The 16,494-nt window shown below is 37.0% G+C and overlaps 1 protein-coding gene across 2 annotated transcripts in view; it reads right to left on the bottom strand.

Moving 5' to 3' along the window:
• LOC119656221 (protein kinase shaggy-like) overlaps nucleotides 1–9,173 on the bottom strand; it is a 63,250-nt gene extending 54,077 nt beyond the window's left edge. The window contains exon 1 of one of the 2 annotated variants that reach the window (XM_038062620.1): nucleotides 8,703–9,173. The gene's annotated coding sequence lies outside the window, so the exon portion shown is untranslated. The remainder of the gene's footprint in view (nucleotides 1–8,702) is intronic. The other variant, XM_038062621.1, reaches the window with a different exon arrangement.
• Nucleotides 9,174–16,494: the final 7,321 nt, after the last annotated feature.

Raw genomic sequence — 16,494 nt, 5'->3', positions numbered from 1 at the left:
TTGCGTCCAAGGCTTGAATCCTGACCAGCGTCATGAATACTTGCGTAGTCCTAGTCGACATACGCTTTATTAATGAATTGGCGATTTATAAGAAACGAAGGTTCGACATGGTCTTAAGCGCTCCGAAACAGAAAACGATAATACTGAAATCAGATATACCATGGCGACTCAATTTCAAATAAAGGGCACGTGTTGTTTTTGCTGTTAAAAATTACCTCAAAGGTAACGTATACACTTACACCCATGAAACTTCTGAATTGTGTTCAACACCTGGCTCATCTTCCTTAAAGGCTAAACTAAATCCACCTATGCTATTATGCCCATACTACACAGCTTTCTATAGCAATCGCTTGCATAATTCCTTCACCTTTCCCAATGCATATGTCGGAGGTTTATGACATTGCTATCATTCGTCTCAAAGCCAAGATATGTAAGAACGGTCGGTTGTTAGGTTCATGGCAGAGAATGGAAAAGTCAAACCAATCAATTAGCTTAATGGTAAGAATGCCCTTTTTTCGTATACATCAACCATTTGCAAACAAATCGATATACATTTATTGATTGATAGTCAATTGTATTTAGAGTCCAATCATGATGGGCACGTACATATTTTATCAGATAACTAACAAAATTGGTCACGAAGTTAACAATCTTGAAAGTCCAATGTGACCTTCAGTTGTAATTCAAACTTGTCCTCAGAATTATTGGGAATGTGGCACAGTAATCAATTCTTTATATGAAGTTTTCAGTTAGGTTTTTATAATGAATGAATAGAAAATTTAGATAGATTTGTGATAAATTCTATTGGGAAAACAGCCAAACGAAAGATGTTATAGCATTTCTCCATTGCTTCAATCAGGATAACGTTTCGGACCTTTTTGTATGGTTGACACAACAAAATAGCTTTTGGATTTTCTCGGGAATCTTTCCATTTTGTTATGTTTTTGTGAGAATGGTCAACCATTAAGGAACCATTTTTCATCCCTGGTAGAAAATTTTTCCAGTAACTTAAAAATTTATAGCACTAACGCTCAACTAGTCAAATACCAGCTGGAAATGTAACGCAGCTTATCACGAGATATCTAGAAAGGTAAATACTTTATTTCTCACGAGATAGGATTATAATTCAACTTTGAGAAAATCCACATAACCGAAACCTTTGGTGATTCTCTCAGAAATCATTATTCAGTGCACCTTTTTTCCAAAACGCCTTTATTTTTCTGGAAAATATAAAAAATTACAACTTTCACTATTAGTATACTTTAGATGAAGGACATATCTGTATTTTCTGTATTTACCCCAGCTGAACTGATAACTCAAGGCTTTCCATTCAAAGAATAAAGCATGGGAAGGGCTAATGACTACATAAGTCCACGTAACATTTCATTCGAAATCGCACGTCCTCAATGTTGTCTACTATTAACCTTGATAAAAGATTCTTATTGTAACCCCTTTCGTACGATAGACCTTCAACAAAAGCTTTTCTAGAAAATATTCATCATATTTAAGATATTTTCTATTTCTATAATGATCACGCCTTCTTATTTCGCCGAATATAATCAGAATAAGTCTGCCTGCTCGAGACGTCTGATGCTTCTTGAATGAGATCAACATTCTAAGAGATCTTTCACTTTCAAGTATATTTTCCTCTTCTCCCCACTTTATTTCATCTCATTTCATTAATATCCCCCCATTTTATTTCTGTGGAAAATGCAACAAAGAATTTGCTAAAAATATAGAAAACAGCATGAAATCGAAAGTTTTTCGGTGATTTTTATAATTTTCTTTTTTGGCACCAATGCCAAAAGTTGCTTGTGATATTGACGTCATATATTAATAACGAGAATTGCCAAAAAGATCTTTCTTAGTTACAGATCTTTTTGAAAATTTTCAAAAATATATACTCAAAGCAGAGGGATTTTAGTGTGAATCACAAGAGCAGTTTCGGAATACGCATAAAATGAATTGCTCTCTTTTTAGATTTGATTTGTCTTAAAAAATTTTATTAGTGATAGTCGACTGTGTTTTGTTGAATGGAATTGTACCAGATGTGTTACCAGAACACTTGCGCCGATTTTCGTATTTTTTAAAAAAAGATAAAAGATTTCTGATAAACCAATAAAGACAATTGCTCGTAACGAACTGTTTTTTGTTTTGTTTATGAACACCTCACGAAAAGTTTTATAAACAAAATGGAGAAGCAGAAAAGTATAAATAATTCTTTGAAATCCGAAAATAACTAGAAGCTGGATTAGTTCCTTCGATGTTCAATAAATCCAGGAAAAGTTATCAACTAAACATTCATCTCATTCAAAGAAGAATCCGAAAGATTTCTGGAGCTTTAAAGAAAGGAGACGCCTCCCGAATTAGATACAATTATGAATTGCACCAATAATTTAACGACCCACCAGCTTTGACTCTAGTCACATTCCGGGGACTGCAATGGTCCACATCGAGCGAATGCATGAAAGAATACCCCGAGGAATGCTAAAAAGCTCATTGAATCTGAGGAAAGATCGTGACGATTCAAATTGACGCTAGATTGCAACTTGTATCTGATTTTCTAACTGAAGAACGCAATTATTAGGCTGTGCATCCAAGAGGCTAAGGCACAATTTGGCGATAGTATCGTCCAAGAATTAGTACGACTAACTAGTAAAATATTGAAAAGTAAATGACATAATGAAAGTTAAAAAAAACCAGGAGGATAGTTTTTCTTTACTTAACATGGTCTGCTATTGTTGTTTGCAGGCTTTATGACTCTATATTCATTCCTAATCAAATTTCCAAGCTGATTGAATTTGATTCTAGCAATGAAAAAAAAGTGTTTACTCATATAATTAACAATTACGGTAGATTCTAGATAAGTCGAGTGGGGATCACCTAGCGGCCTGCTGCTTACAGCATCACGGGGAGGTAGCATCAGAAGATATTACCCGTAGTGCCGGACCAAACTACCACTTGGGCTATTTTTCACTCAAATATTTCACCCTCGAAATATTTGTGGGGGAGGAACATCGTCTACTATTTTATAATTTGCCATATTTTCACAATCAAATAAAATCATTTTCCCGGAGCTACCGAACGCAATTATTTAGAGAGTCAGGGTGAACTGTAAACCCCAGGATCATTTTTAGAATCGATAAAAAAACCGTTGGGGTTTATTTGATTGTATATACATCATATTCCAACAATGATCGAACTTTTAATTTAAATCATATAATATGCAGCGCCATCTTTTAACCAGTAGCATCAATAAAAAAATTACACCGATTCATTTTCAAACGCATCCAAGTTTATGTAGATTGGATAACAAACATAGTACTGGCAGTAGTTTTGGTGCCAATGACCTTTTATTTGATACCCCACATGACTAGATTCGGTGAAAAAAAATTGTGTACCCCCCTTTTGCATGTATGAGGACCCCCCTAAATCTCAACATAGAAAGTTATCACTCACTGCATATCTGGGAGTTCACAGTTCCCACCTTCTCACAAAATTTCGTGTCAATCGGTATAGCCGTTTCTGAGAAAAGTGTGACAAACAGACCGATCGACAGACAGACTGACCGACGGAGAGACAGACAGACAAACAGACACTGAATCGATTTTAATAAGGTTTTGTTTTTCATGAGCGCGATACTTGATGATTGATGATCCAAGACCTAGCCCTCCAGGGGCTGCAAATCATGGTATATGATGAGAAAAAAAGCATGAAACCATTGGCATTCTACTGTAAAGTCAAAATACTACAATACCTCGACAAGTTTAACTAAAGACTTGGGAAAAAGATGTTTTGTACCACTTCTATTAAATGAAGATTAAGATGGCTCTCGTATAAGTCATTGTAAAGGCATCATTCAAGCTAATGAAAACGATCCAGTGATAAAACTAGCTTGGTCAAATGTAAAGGCTCTGCGCACCGTTTTCTACGATCACAGTACAGATACATCCGCGAGGACGTGCGGTTAGTTAGGAATACTATTCCGAAGTTAAATGCGGTTTGTGTGAAGTAATATGTACTGAAAAGCCTGGTATTTCTAACCAAGCGACCATCACCACGATAATGCACCAGACGACATCTCAAGGATTGAAAAGAGCGTTAACACAAGTGTACTATACATGAAAAGAATTATTTTGATTAATTAATAAATATTCTCCAAAATCTGTGTTTTTTCAAAACAAATTTCGAATTTGAGAGGCGTTCTCTATGGAGTAAATAAATTGGCCTTGAAAAAAATTCTTGCTTGGAGAGGAACAAGCATAGTTTGAATAGTTAGTGGTACTTGTAAGAAATGATAATCGGGTAGGAAAATAATTATTCTAGAATTCTTGTATTTTCCATCAGCCACCAATCGATTATTACATTTCTCGATGACAACTCAACGAGGCAACATTTCGACTTCACATGAGTTCGATAAACTTAATTGTGAAATTGCGTGATCACTTGACATTTAACTGCTGATAGTTTCCATAAATATTAAAAATTTTCAAGGACTTTACTGCCCGACATGAAGGAAGTTGTCCAAAACGTTGGGTGCGTTTTCCTACAATATATAAAGTTATGCGACAAGATCTCAGGCGTAATTCTATAGGAAAGACATGTAATCGTCGCATTATTGAGGAAAATTTCAAATTTAAAACCATAGAAATGGCCAATATATGTTACAATGTCTCTTGCTCACTCCTTTATGAAGTACAGGGCATCCACACAATCTCTATTTACAATGAGACCGTGTCAACTTCATTATAATTACACATAATGCTGTGCACGTGATAAGCCTACATCAGCAAGACAGCACAAAGGCGAAACACAAACACTCATGACGAGCATGATGCGAAGCCGGGGTAAAGAGATTGAAAGGATTCTGGTCAGCCAACTGGATTAGCAAACCCATCAAACTAAACAAATGAGTCTTGAAGGATGACCACGCCTTTACATTAGGGAACAAGTCTTTTAAGGAATTTGAGTTAGCAGCAGTACACGATTGATTTTCATAGATCGAGGACAAAAGATTGATCAAATTGTATATCGCAGAGATGTTTTCAAAACTGTAGTACTTCCACGGGCCAAGAAATAAATAAAGAATGAGAAATCGATTTTCCAGCAGTGTTGCTGGAAAATCAAGTCAAATTTTTGAGATTTCATATTATATGCAGAAAGACCGCCTTTTTCACCAAATCTTCACTTAATGGATCACGGCGTTTGAGCAATAATAGTTTTTTTCTTGAAAACATCCTCAGGGAAGACTTTCATGAGTTTTCAATGAATAAAGAAAAAACAGTAATTCAGGCAATTTGCCGCATTACTAAATGAACCTCAGCATAAAAGCTGCAGAGGAGAGATATGTGAAAATAAAAAACCTGGTATTGTTTAGCCAAACAATGCTGCCATTTATTTTAAAAAATTTAGCAACCGTGGTATTAACCTTTCGGGGAACAGTTATGTTATACATTAATAAATTTTTGATCTCTACTTCCAGACATATGTTACATGTTTTGCTTTCTTTTAAAATTTATTCTTGAATAAAATATGATTTATGCGCAAAGACTCCTTGGACAGTCTAGTAAAATAAATGATAATCCTGTATATTCTAAAAATCTCTAGGACATAACACATCCGCCATACCATCGCTAACGATTTTTGACAATATGTTCTTCTCACATAACTCCGCCATGCTATTAACATAGTATGCTGGTCCCAAGCCCAGGTAAAGAAGGAGGGTTTGAGGCAACGTGCTCTGTACTATCCTCAGTAAAACAAAAAAAAATGCTGAAATCAGAAAGACTAATGAAGTAATAGTTGGAGTTATTACACTATGCTAAATGCTACCTGATCTCTCTTGTTGACAGGTCCTGCGACAGGCCAACCAAGAAAATACATACAATGTCGTTACAAACATGATGATCGAATTGAGCCACAAGCCTCGGAGAAATGCTAGGGCGTCCTCTTCAGCCGACGCGACAGGACGAGCTCCGGTCCTGCCGAGAAATGGGCAAGGATAGTCCGAATAAAACGAACAAAACAAATACGTGTCTGCACGCTAAATGTTGGTACCCTAACTGGAAAGACGGAGGAACTCGCAAGAGTCCTTCGGAAAAGGCGCATTGAAATCTGCGCTCTGCAAGAAACCCGATGGTCTGGTGCCAAAAGCTACGACATTGAACGCGAACGCGGTATTTAATTCGATGGTATGGTCACGCAATTCGTGTTAACGAGAATTCACTTGCCAAGATTGGTTTGAACATCGACCTCGATGGCAAACGACCAAAAGGCAGGCTGAAACAACGGTGGCTTGATACGCTTGATGGGGATTTAAAAGCCTCGAGATTGCACCCAGATCAGGCACTCGATAGAACCAAATGGCGAGACCGATCACGACGAGCCGACCCCGCTTGTGAACGGGACAAAGGCTGAAGAAAAAAAAAGAAATTTCAGTTCTTCTCACAACTTCTTAAATAGCAAGAGCAGTTCTATTAATTCTGTGATATGCCTTTTCAATCGACCATCCTAAGAGTGTTTTCCAATGCATGGCATAGACAGCATTTGATTGTCATCTTTACTTTCACTGCCACTTCCACCTTCTACTCATTGCTTAAAAAGCAAAATATTATCACTGCATAAACTTATTCGTATTCATCCTTTAGACAGGAGGAAATCTTTTATGGGTTAGCATACAAGATTTTGCCTAAATTAGTTAACTTTAATCTTAAGGGCAAGTAAATGTTCAGAAAATTTTTGAAAATTGGTCTCGCTAAATTTTTTAGGAGCTTGGAGCCAATGTGTTCGAAACTAAAGATTTGCTAGGAACTTTAAAATTGAAAAAGTTCTAGGAGTCGAAGATCTCTAAAGGATTATTCTTTCTGATGCCTCCAGGGAAATCCTATCTGAACAATAAATGCATTTCAAGAAAATACAATTTAAAAAAGGAATCGAAAACAAAACTCATGAAACTGTCCAGGAAAAAAATAAACAACGACCAAGGTGGTCGGTTAATGAAAAGTATAAAACAACTGGAAATACAGAATTCATGCATGAGAGCTCCAGTTCCGAATACTCAGATATAACCTTCCACAATGTTTAATTCAATGAGCATTAATTGATAGAGCAATTACCTGAAAAATTTAAGTGGACTAAAAACAAGGTTGCATTTTTATTGAATTTGAGTGGTAGTTGGATGTTGGAATTCATGAAGAACTCAATCTGATTCAAAAGTTTCAATCAATTCTTCGTAGCACAAACTGCTATAAAAGGAGAAAACAAGTCTCTATAGAAAGTTCGCTCAAGGACACACCGTGAGGTAATTTGCAACAGATGAAACATTGATGAATTTAAATGCTATCACGTTCTACCATCTGCAACTTTTAACTGTTACATTTTTGGAAGAAATGGTTTATCTGTTCCTTAGACGATATCTATATGACTAGCAAATTTCGTCAAATAACAAAGTGAACTATCGATAGGTGATAAGAGATATAAATGTAAATATGACAGATCCTAGTACCACTGCTTAACCTATGCAAAAATAGACCGAGGGACCTTATTTTTCATAGCACAAATTTTGATAGTTACATAATAAGAATGAGGAGGCGAAAATCAAATATGATGTGTCTTGCGTTGGTGGACTCTTGGATCAAGTTCAACCATTCTCTGTCGTGATGCAATTTTCAGTAAGATCATCATCACATTCATTCTATCAGAAACACAATAGAAACGTTATGGTTGGTGGCAGACGGTTGTTATGTTGTCATATGTAACTCTTTCTAGATGTCCCATTTGTAAACATTGAAGAATATCTTTCTTTTCGACCAAAACGTTAGGCTCACAAGTGAAAGAATGATTCACTATCAATAAATCTATACTTTTATCAAACGGTCAACTTCATAGACAGCCCACAGTTATTTATCTATGAACACTCACGTTCACTGAATTTAACACCATTATTTCGTCATTTTAAAGAAGCCCAATTTTGGCAAGGCAAAATACTCCAGTGCTGAATCATCATCATTCAGAAAAATATAATTGCGGCAGAAACGAACTATTTTGAATTTAGAAATTTTACATACTCCACGCAACATTGCACACATGGTCATGAATGCCAATTTGAATTTCCTGCAAGCCTCAAACAACAAGACGATCAGGTCAACTTGACTTAGCCAAACCAGCGTGTTCCCAAAGAGAGATCAAAGTAATTTACTTTCTGTTTGTTATTGTCCTAAACAATCCACAGCATGTAACAAGATCTGGTGGCTATTTTCTTCTCCATTTCTTCGTGCATTACATGCTTTATTATACATTCTTAGTATGTCATCGTCGACAGTCCGCCGAGTGTTCCTTCAACAAACCCAACTGCAGCAACAACAACAATGACAACTCCGAGCTCGCAGCGGAGCTAGATAGAGGTCTTGTGGCGTGGTATACATGAAGTAGAAGCAGCAGAAAAAAAAGTGAAAAAAAAAAAACCTCTTCATGAAAATTTTCCACTGACTTCGAAAGCATTTCAGCGGAATTGCGAATGAATATGTGATCGGAAAGATTAAAGTCACTCAGGGCAGGTTGGCATTCCTTCCTTTCTATAATTGGGGATTTTTTCTTCAACTAGTGCAATAGCGGTTCAATGTCAGTATGAGAGTTTGATTTGACAATATAAATGATGCAATAGATCTGGAGAGAACAATCAGCTAAAATATCAGAAAAAGTACCGGTAAAAGTTCTGCTAAATGTGGACCAACTCAACAGTAGATCACTTTAGGTTTGAAATTTGCTGACACGATCACTGGTTTGCACCAATCACTGGGCTGGGCGATTACTGACAAGATCACTTGAGCAATTATGATAACACTTGGAAGCACTTTTTTATAAAACAATGTTCACTGTGGTGTTGCTAAAATTCACACTCGAAAGCGCGCGAAGTGCCCGATCTAGCCCATCCAGCTACTGATCTCGAACTGCCAAGTATTCGGCCAAGTGTACTACCCAAAACTGAATCTGGCCAGTCTTGAAGGAGTTGGAACGTGTAGAACTGGAAGTTGCTCTACAAAATTTAATATTTTTCTACTCTCGATCGTCTTTTTGGAAATGCAAAATTCTCAATTTCGGCTAGACGCGATCGCGAGACTTCAGCGAACTTTAGTGCTCTGACTGAGTGCTGATGGCCTATCTGCTCGTAGGCTAGCTGCTGTGATCACACTGTGGTCTCTGACGCCATACATTGAGTCTGGTCCCCGACTTTACGATAGGGTTTCAGTTTATGAGGCAAATGCCCAGTTGGAAATAGTTTGTGGGATGCATATGGTAATTGAGTACAGATAAACAGATTGAATGTAGAAATACATTTCATGATCTTCATAAGAAAAGATACATCTGTATTTCGCATATTTTTATGCGTTCAATTTTCAAATCTAGATGGCATTGTAATTGTTCTGGAGAACTGTCAGTGTTATCACTGCCTGCCTTTCAACATTTGATACTAGTCTACTAGCAGTTTGTGCCTTGTTTATGGCTTTTTGCAAAAGAAAGCTGTAGGAGACTCATTGGGACACTTGCGCGGTTTAATGTTAGCTCGTTTGTTGTCAACGGTATATATTTATCGCCCATCAGTTTGTTATCAAGAGCTAATCAGAAAAGTATTGAGTCAACTCCACTTAAATGGAAACGTATTGAAATTTTACAACTTTAGGGGGAAAACCACTTTAGAACTTTCGGAAAATCGAAAATTATACTACTGTGTCCAAAAAGTAAGATTAATTTTCAATCTAAATTGGGCGAGTGAACCGCACATCAAAACTTTTTTCAGCAGCATTAAGACTGGCATCTGTCACAAATTTCATGTCAACGTTCTCATTACTTTTTGTTTGATTTTGTTTTTGTACGACGCTAAAAGTGCACTCGGCGATTTTTGCAATGTGGAATTATATTGTACAAAAAAATTGTATTAAATTTTGTCTGTGGAATGAAATTTCGGGTACAGAAACGTTCAAGATGATAAAGAAGGCGTCCGTGTCCATGCTTTGTCGCAAAGGACTGTTTACAAGTGGTATAAACAGTTGAAAGAAGGTCGTGAAAGTGCTGAACACGAAAAGCGTTCCAGACGATCACCAACCTCTACTGATGAACAACATGACAAGAAAATCGAAGACTATTAGAGACCTGGTTAATGCTTTTAGTGCTTCGTTTGGATCTGTCAGTATCATTTTGAAAGATATTTGGGTCTGAAACGTGTAAAGTTTCGGCTAGTGCCAAAACAACTCAATTTCTTCGAAAAGGGTGGTATTAACATCTGTGAAGAAATGCTTTTTGACGGAGCAATGAAACGGATTATTACTGAAAATGAGACTTGGATCTATGTTTACAACCCGAAAACCAGCGACAAATCCAGTGAATATCGTGCGAAAGTTGAAGCCAAACTGAAAAGATCGCGCCAAAGTTGCTCGAAAACTAAGGTGATTTTGACAGTTTTCTTCGATTGCCGTGATGTTGTCCCTTCAGAAATCCTTCCACTTGGTCAAACTGTCAACGAAGATTATTATTTGGGTGTTATGCGTCATTTGCGTGAAGATATTCGCAAGAAGAGGATTGAATTCTGGGCAGACAATTCTTGATATTTGCATCAGGATAATGCATTCTCACACTGCACTCGTTCTTCGTGACTTTTTGTCAAAAATTCTATATGCATCATTCCACATTCATAATATTCGCTTGATTTAGCGCCGTGTGCCCTCTGGAATTCAACCACGGCAGGCGACTTTAATTCGAGGATTGGAAAATACTTTGGAGGGAATTACTTTGAAGGCGACGAAATAGATTTGAAAGAATAAATAAATACATGTTGAAATAAATAAAAATTGTTTTTACATTTGCACAGTTGTCAATTTTAGAAATCAGATAGCAAAATTTAATGTACGAGAAAAACCTAGAAGAGCTTAAACTGCACAGTCCCTTTAATTGCTCTATACGTGTGTAATTTAGGTTCCCCAATTGATATAGTGAATTGGAGCATTCTTTTCTGTTGGTGGCATTAAATTAATTCTTAGCTTTTATTTTGTAATAAGTGATGTATTTATGTAGTTGTTACTATCATTTTCATCAATTAAATTACGCAATGAGTAAAATAAAGGTATGCTTAGCAATCTTAAGGGTGTTAGGCGGACTCACTTAAAATAATGACGAATTTTTCATTTCCACCGTCTGAACATGGACTTCAAAATCTATTGAATCAAAGTGCTGAAGTACTATTAAGATATAGGCATGAAAATCGGCGATGTGATGTCAAACAAATTGATTTAGATATGGCATAGGTATGGCAAATTGTTTAGTTATACGTTTGATTTATTCAACACCACGTTTACACCTATTTAATGCAAAATATTCTTAAATTTTCTATAATGAAGCTCATCATTTTTACATATCATTTGAAAGCTAACATAATGTAACGTAATGTAAAATACTGTTACAATATTGCACTTTGAAATTTAGATGAAAGATCGATTTAAAACTTTCTTGAACAGTTACATATACCTTCGGAGTGCCGATGTCTTATGCAATCGGGAAAATATCCATTTATACGAAATTTTATGTAGTTTCCGAAAATGGAGCTAAATCTGAGAAAATTGTTAATAATAGTTGTATTGCTATTATGTCACATATTATTACTTATACTCATGCCAAATGTTGTACTTCTAGAATGAACTAACGGGCGGTTTTCAGATAATTTTCTAAAATATAGTACAAGGGCTGACCTAGAGATGTGGTTTGAAAAATATTACTGCATTAAAAAGTACACCATTATGGATTGTGTTCTTGTTTCAAGTTGACACTACATTGTTTAGTATTTTTTGGCAGCTATCAATAGTGGACGTTTTCTGTGAATTTGTAAAAATGAAGTCAGCGTAACCAATATAAAAGCTGAACTGGATTCTCCTCTGGGTGAGTCTGCTCTTCTGTTTACAACAGCAATATACTGGGTAGGAGAGTTTAAACGAGACCGAACGACCTGCCAAGGTGAACAGCGCAATGGTTGACCAAATGAGGTGATGACTCCAGAAATGGTGCAGAAAATTCGGAAGCAGTGCTGGATAATCATCCACTGAAAGTGCACGGGCAGGCATAGTAGGCATTTAAAAAAATGCGATATATTGCAATTTATCTGAAAATTTGTACATGAGAAAGCTGCGTGCAAGATGGAAGCCGCAGTCTCTCACACTCGATCATAAACAGGGTCGTAAAGATGTTTGAATTCAATGTTTAGCGAAGTTCCACACACATGGGTCGACCACTTTACACCCGAGACAGAAGAATAATCAAGCTCAACCAGCTCCAAAAAGGGGAAGAGCAAATCAATTCTTATTATAAAACGGGTAGCGAACTTATTGAACACCGCTGGAAAGAGTATATAGAGCTGGAAAACTACGTTGAAAAATAAATACATTATTTTCCGTAACTTTGGTGTTTTTTCTGTTAGGCCGGGTACTTCTGGGACAACCCTCGTAATTTGCTATTGGTATCTCTATTTGAGCAGATATCATATTTTGAGGCCTAGATTTTATATAGGTAGTTCACTGTGATTTTTTTCGGTTAGATAGATTCTGAGAACCCCTTTTGGCGCACACATTTTGAGTCCCCAATCCCCCTCCCTTCCCACAATGCTAGAAATAAGATCATTTTCAAGCATTTATTAAAAAAAAGATAACATACGGAAAAATTTGGCAGTGCGCCCATACAACCCCCACTATCAGAGCAACTGGGTTGAGAGACTTTGAGTTTATAGACGATACCTATTGATAAAATTGTTTACTTACACAGTGCAAGTCAGTGCAGTAAAAGTGAAGCTTGACAATTTTACGTCGTAACAAGATAACAACCCGGAACATTGTGCACGAATTGTAAGAATAGATTTTGTATAACGTACCCCAGCGGTTTGAAACTCCGCACAATACTTTTGTGTGTTTCATTTGTTTCTTTGTGTCCAGATTGCTCAAGTGGTTAAAGCACTGGGCTGTCGTAGCGGAAGATCGCGGTTCAAATCTCACTGGTGGCAGGGGGATTTGTTATCGTGATTGACACTCCGGTATGAGTTGACTCTGTCGTCTGCAAATCCGTCGTGATTCATCAGTCATCAGACCCAGGCAGAGCAGCGTTAAATTTAGTTGCGTATGCCCAGGATCTATTCCTCAACCAAAGCTGATTATTTATGTGTTCTACTACTACTACTACTTTTTTTTAATATGAATGTCTTAAACTCTATGGAATGAATCATTTGTTTTGCAGCTCCAAACGCCACAAAACAAGAGGCGAAGACGAAATCCCGCCCTTCGATGAACAAAGGCAGGAAACGTAATAGATATCATTACGAAGACACATCGTCCGCCGAAAAGTAAAAAAGGAAAGATTAGTGCTAGATTGTACTTATCTCCCCAGATAGCAAATTTTTCCCTGTTGATTCTATCCACCCACCCCCAACTAAAAAAATGAAAAAGCCAGCAATCATTCAGTACAATGTAAATGTACCGCCACTTTTAAAATCCTCAACGAGAGGGGTCTAAAAGTATATTGGAAGAATACTAGAGCAGATACGTTTTTACTGAATCCATTGAGGATCATGTGAAAAGAATCAGAAAGGAAAGATTGAACGCTCCAATAAATATCGGCCAATCTGGTGAGGTCAGTCCCTCATTGTTCGAGACTTTCAAAAGGATCCTAAAGATATCCTTCCACATCTTACAATGAAACATTTACGTTTGATCGCTAAATTTATGACAAAGAATAATAAGGTTTCTCAACAAGCCAATTCGTGCAAACGAGAATTCACTTGCCAAGATTGGTCTGAACATCGAAGTCGATGGTAAACGACCAAAAGGCAGACCTAAGCAACGGTGGCTTGATACGCTGGACGGGGATTTGAAAGCCTCGAGATTGCACCCAGATCAGGCATTCGATAGAGCCAAATGGCGAAGCCGATCACGACGAGCCGACCCCGCTTGTGAACGGGACAAAGGCTGAAGAAAAAGAAGAACAAGCCGAATCCTTCGCTTTCAACACAATCATATCTGCTGAAGGTCGCTTTTGAGTCTTCATAGCCTTTCACAGTGAAGTTTATCCTTGACTAAAAGATCACAATTTAAAAAAATATAGTTTAAAAGCACCCTAATAGTCGGCGATTGAGCAGGGCATTTGTCTATGTGAAATTGAAAACCTCAAACTCAGTAATGATAGATATTTCATTACGCAGCCCTCACAACAGAAAGTATTGGTCTTGCAAACTCCTGAAGAGTGCAACCACTTTTTCCAGAGAGGGAGGGTGGGGAGGAGGGGGAGACTATTAGTTAGATAAGTAACTTTGGAGATCTAAAGCTGAGATAATTATGAAAATGAAAGCAACAAAAAGTGAAGTTTTACTTTGCTTTCCACCTTTGCTTACAAGTTGAAATATCTAAACTATAACTATCTTCGAAACGATCGGTGTTTTCCAACTGGCTACCCATATATTACAGCAAACAAACCACTTGAATCCATGTCAACGTTTCTTGACAAGATAGCTCGCTTTCTGCGAGTCAGAGCCACATAAAGAATGGAAGATAAATATTTCGGCGCCAACATAACAAGAGTTAAATATTCATGAGCATTCGCAGAACTAAGAATATAAATAAATCCAAGCTTTTTAACTAATTTTTGTGAGGCATTCGATTCAATTTTAGGAAAGCTCCTCTGTTCCTCGGGATCACCCATAAACCACTTCGACGAATCATAGAAAATTCTTAGCAACCAATAAAAAATACAAAGCACATATCATCCATGGAAATTTCTAAAAAAAAGTTTGCTTGGAAATTTAGGATCCTCATTGTAGGTTAATTTTGTGACTCTTCCGCGATGAAAACTCGAAATGATCTGATCAGCCACACACCATACACTCCCCCAGAATTTCCACATAGCAGTCTTCAATCCAAGTTACTACAACCTAGAAATAAAGAGAGAGCTCGTGAGGTATTCGCAATGTGAGATCTGAGCATGTTATCTTATCTAATGGCGTCTATCTTCTCATGGATTAGGCTGAAATAACGTCTGACTGAAATGTGTTAGTATTGGTACTGAAACCGCGACTATATTTAGTGGCTTCGCGGAATTAGCACGTACAAATTACACATGCTCGCTTCTAACTTAAAAAGTGCGCACAATTATGTGTTATATTTTTTCAGGTGGTAGCCAGAAATTTCTGAGGGGCAAATACTCGTACACCATCCAGAAGGCTTAAGTATTGTTATTTTTTGATTTTGAGAGATATGTGGAGGGGAGATATGTGAACATATTCCACTTTTGGGGCATTCCAATTTTTTTCGTTATTTTTTTAATGGAGAAAAATGTGACTTCACAATTCTGCTAAAAACATCTAGGAAGGATGGCAGGCACGCTTACGCACAGTTGTAATTTGTTTTAGACTGAGCATTTCTATTATCGCTTAGTTTTCTTTGGAATTCATATTCTTCTTGAAATGTCGGGAACTTCGGAGTTCCGGGACAACGCAATATATAATATATTCATATTAACTAATGAACTGAATAAAAATAGCAGACTGTCTCACACAAATGTAGCTACTTTCCTTCTTTCCTTAAAAGATACAACCGTACCCGCTTCATGATATGTCAGAGGCTGAGGAAGAAATATCAGCTCACTTATAGTCAGAATTTAAATCGTTTATTTCTTTCAAAATTCATTTTATTGACATTTTTCGGTTAGAAGTACTGTTCCATTACTTTATAATCTCTGTGTTTTTTTGTTGAAAAACTTCCAATCTTTCTCCATTTCACGTCAGCAAGAGCAAATATCGAACAAAATTATTATCTGACGGGCCAATAAAAGCCAATGTCTTTCCAATCTTCATCGATCCATAGAAGATCTATGTGTTGTCACGATGAAACAAAACACCTTCCCCTTTGATTAATGCTGGCCTTTTTTTTCAATAATTATTTCAACCGCGTTAGATGCTCGCAATAAATATTTAAATGAAATAGTTTAACTAATCAGGCAAGAATAGCTCACGTCATAGATAATAAGCTCCCAATTCCACCAAATGCTCAGCCTCCCATCTTCCTGACCGTTGTGGCCTTGCTACAATTTGTAGAGTTTCATCATTTTCTTTTCGATCAACACAACACCGTCAGATGTGAACATTTGCTTATGGAATGCATTGATTTCATTCCGTTTTAAAAGTGATTCGCATATGGAAATATGATCCAATTTTTTTTTGCTTAGTTGATGAGCACCCAAAACATGGAGCCTCTTATTGCAACCTATTCATTTCTAATGGCTTGAAAATAGTTTTGGGGTCGATGTGAAGTTCCCTTGCGTTATCACGACTGCTTATGTTTTGCTTCATCTTTCAGCTTTCCACGGATAGACCGGCAATGGTAGCAACCTGCCCAAAACTGAGCGATTTAAATATCTTCGCTCAATGCTATTAGCCAATGGAGAACTACGTTATGCTCCTCACATAAGGAAACA

This window comes from Hermetia illucens, chromosome 4, assembly GCF_905115235.1.
Source record: "Hermetia illucens chromosome 4, iHerIll2.2.curated.20191125, whole genome shotgun sequence".
NCBI lineage: Eukaryota > Metazoa > Arthropoda > Insecta > Diptera > Stratiomyidae > Hermetia > Hermetia illucens.
Note: the sequence above shows the minus strand (reverse complement) of the source record. Positions and strands in the feature narration are given on the sequence as shown.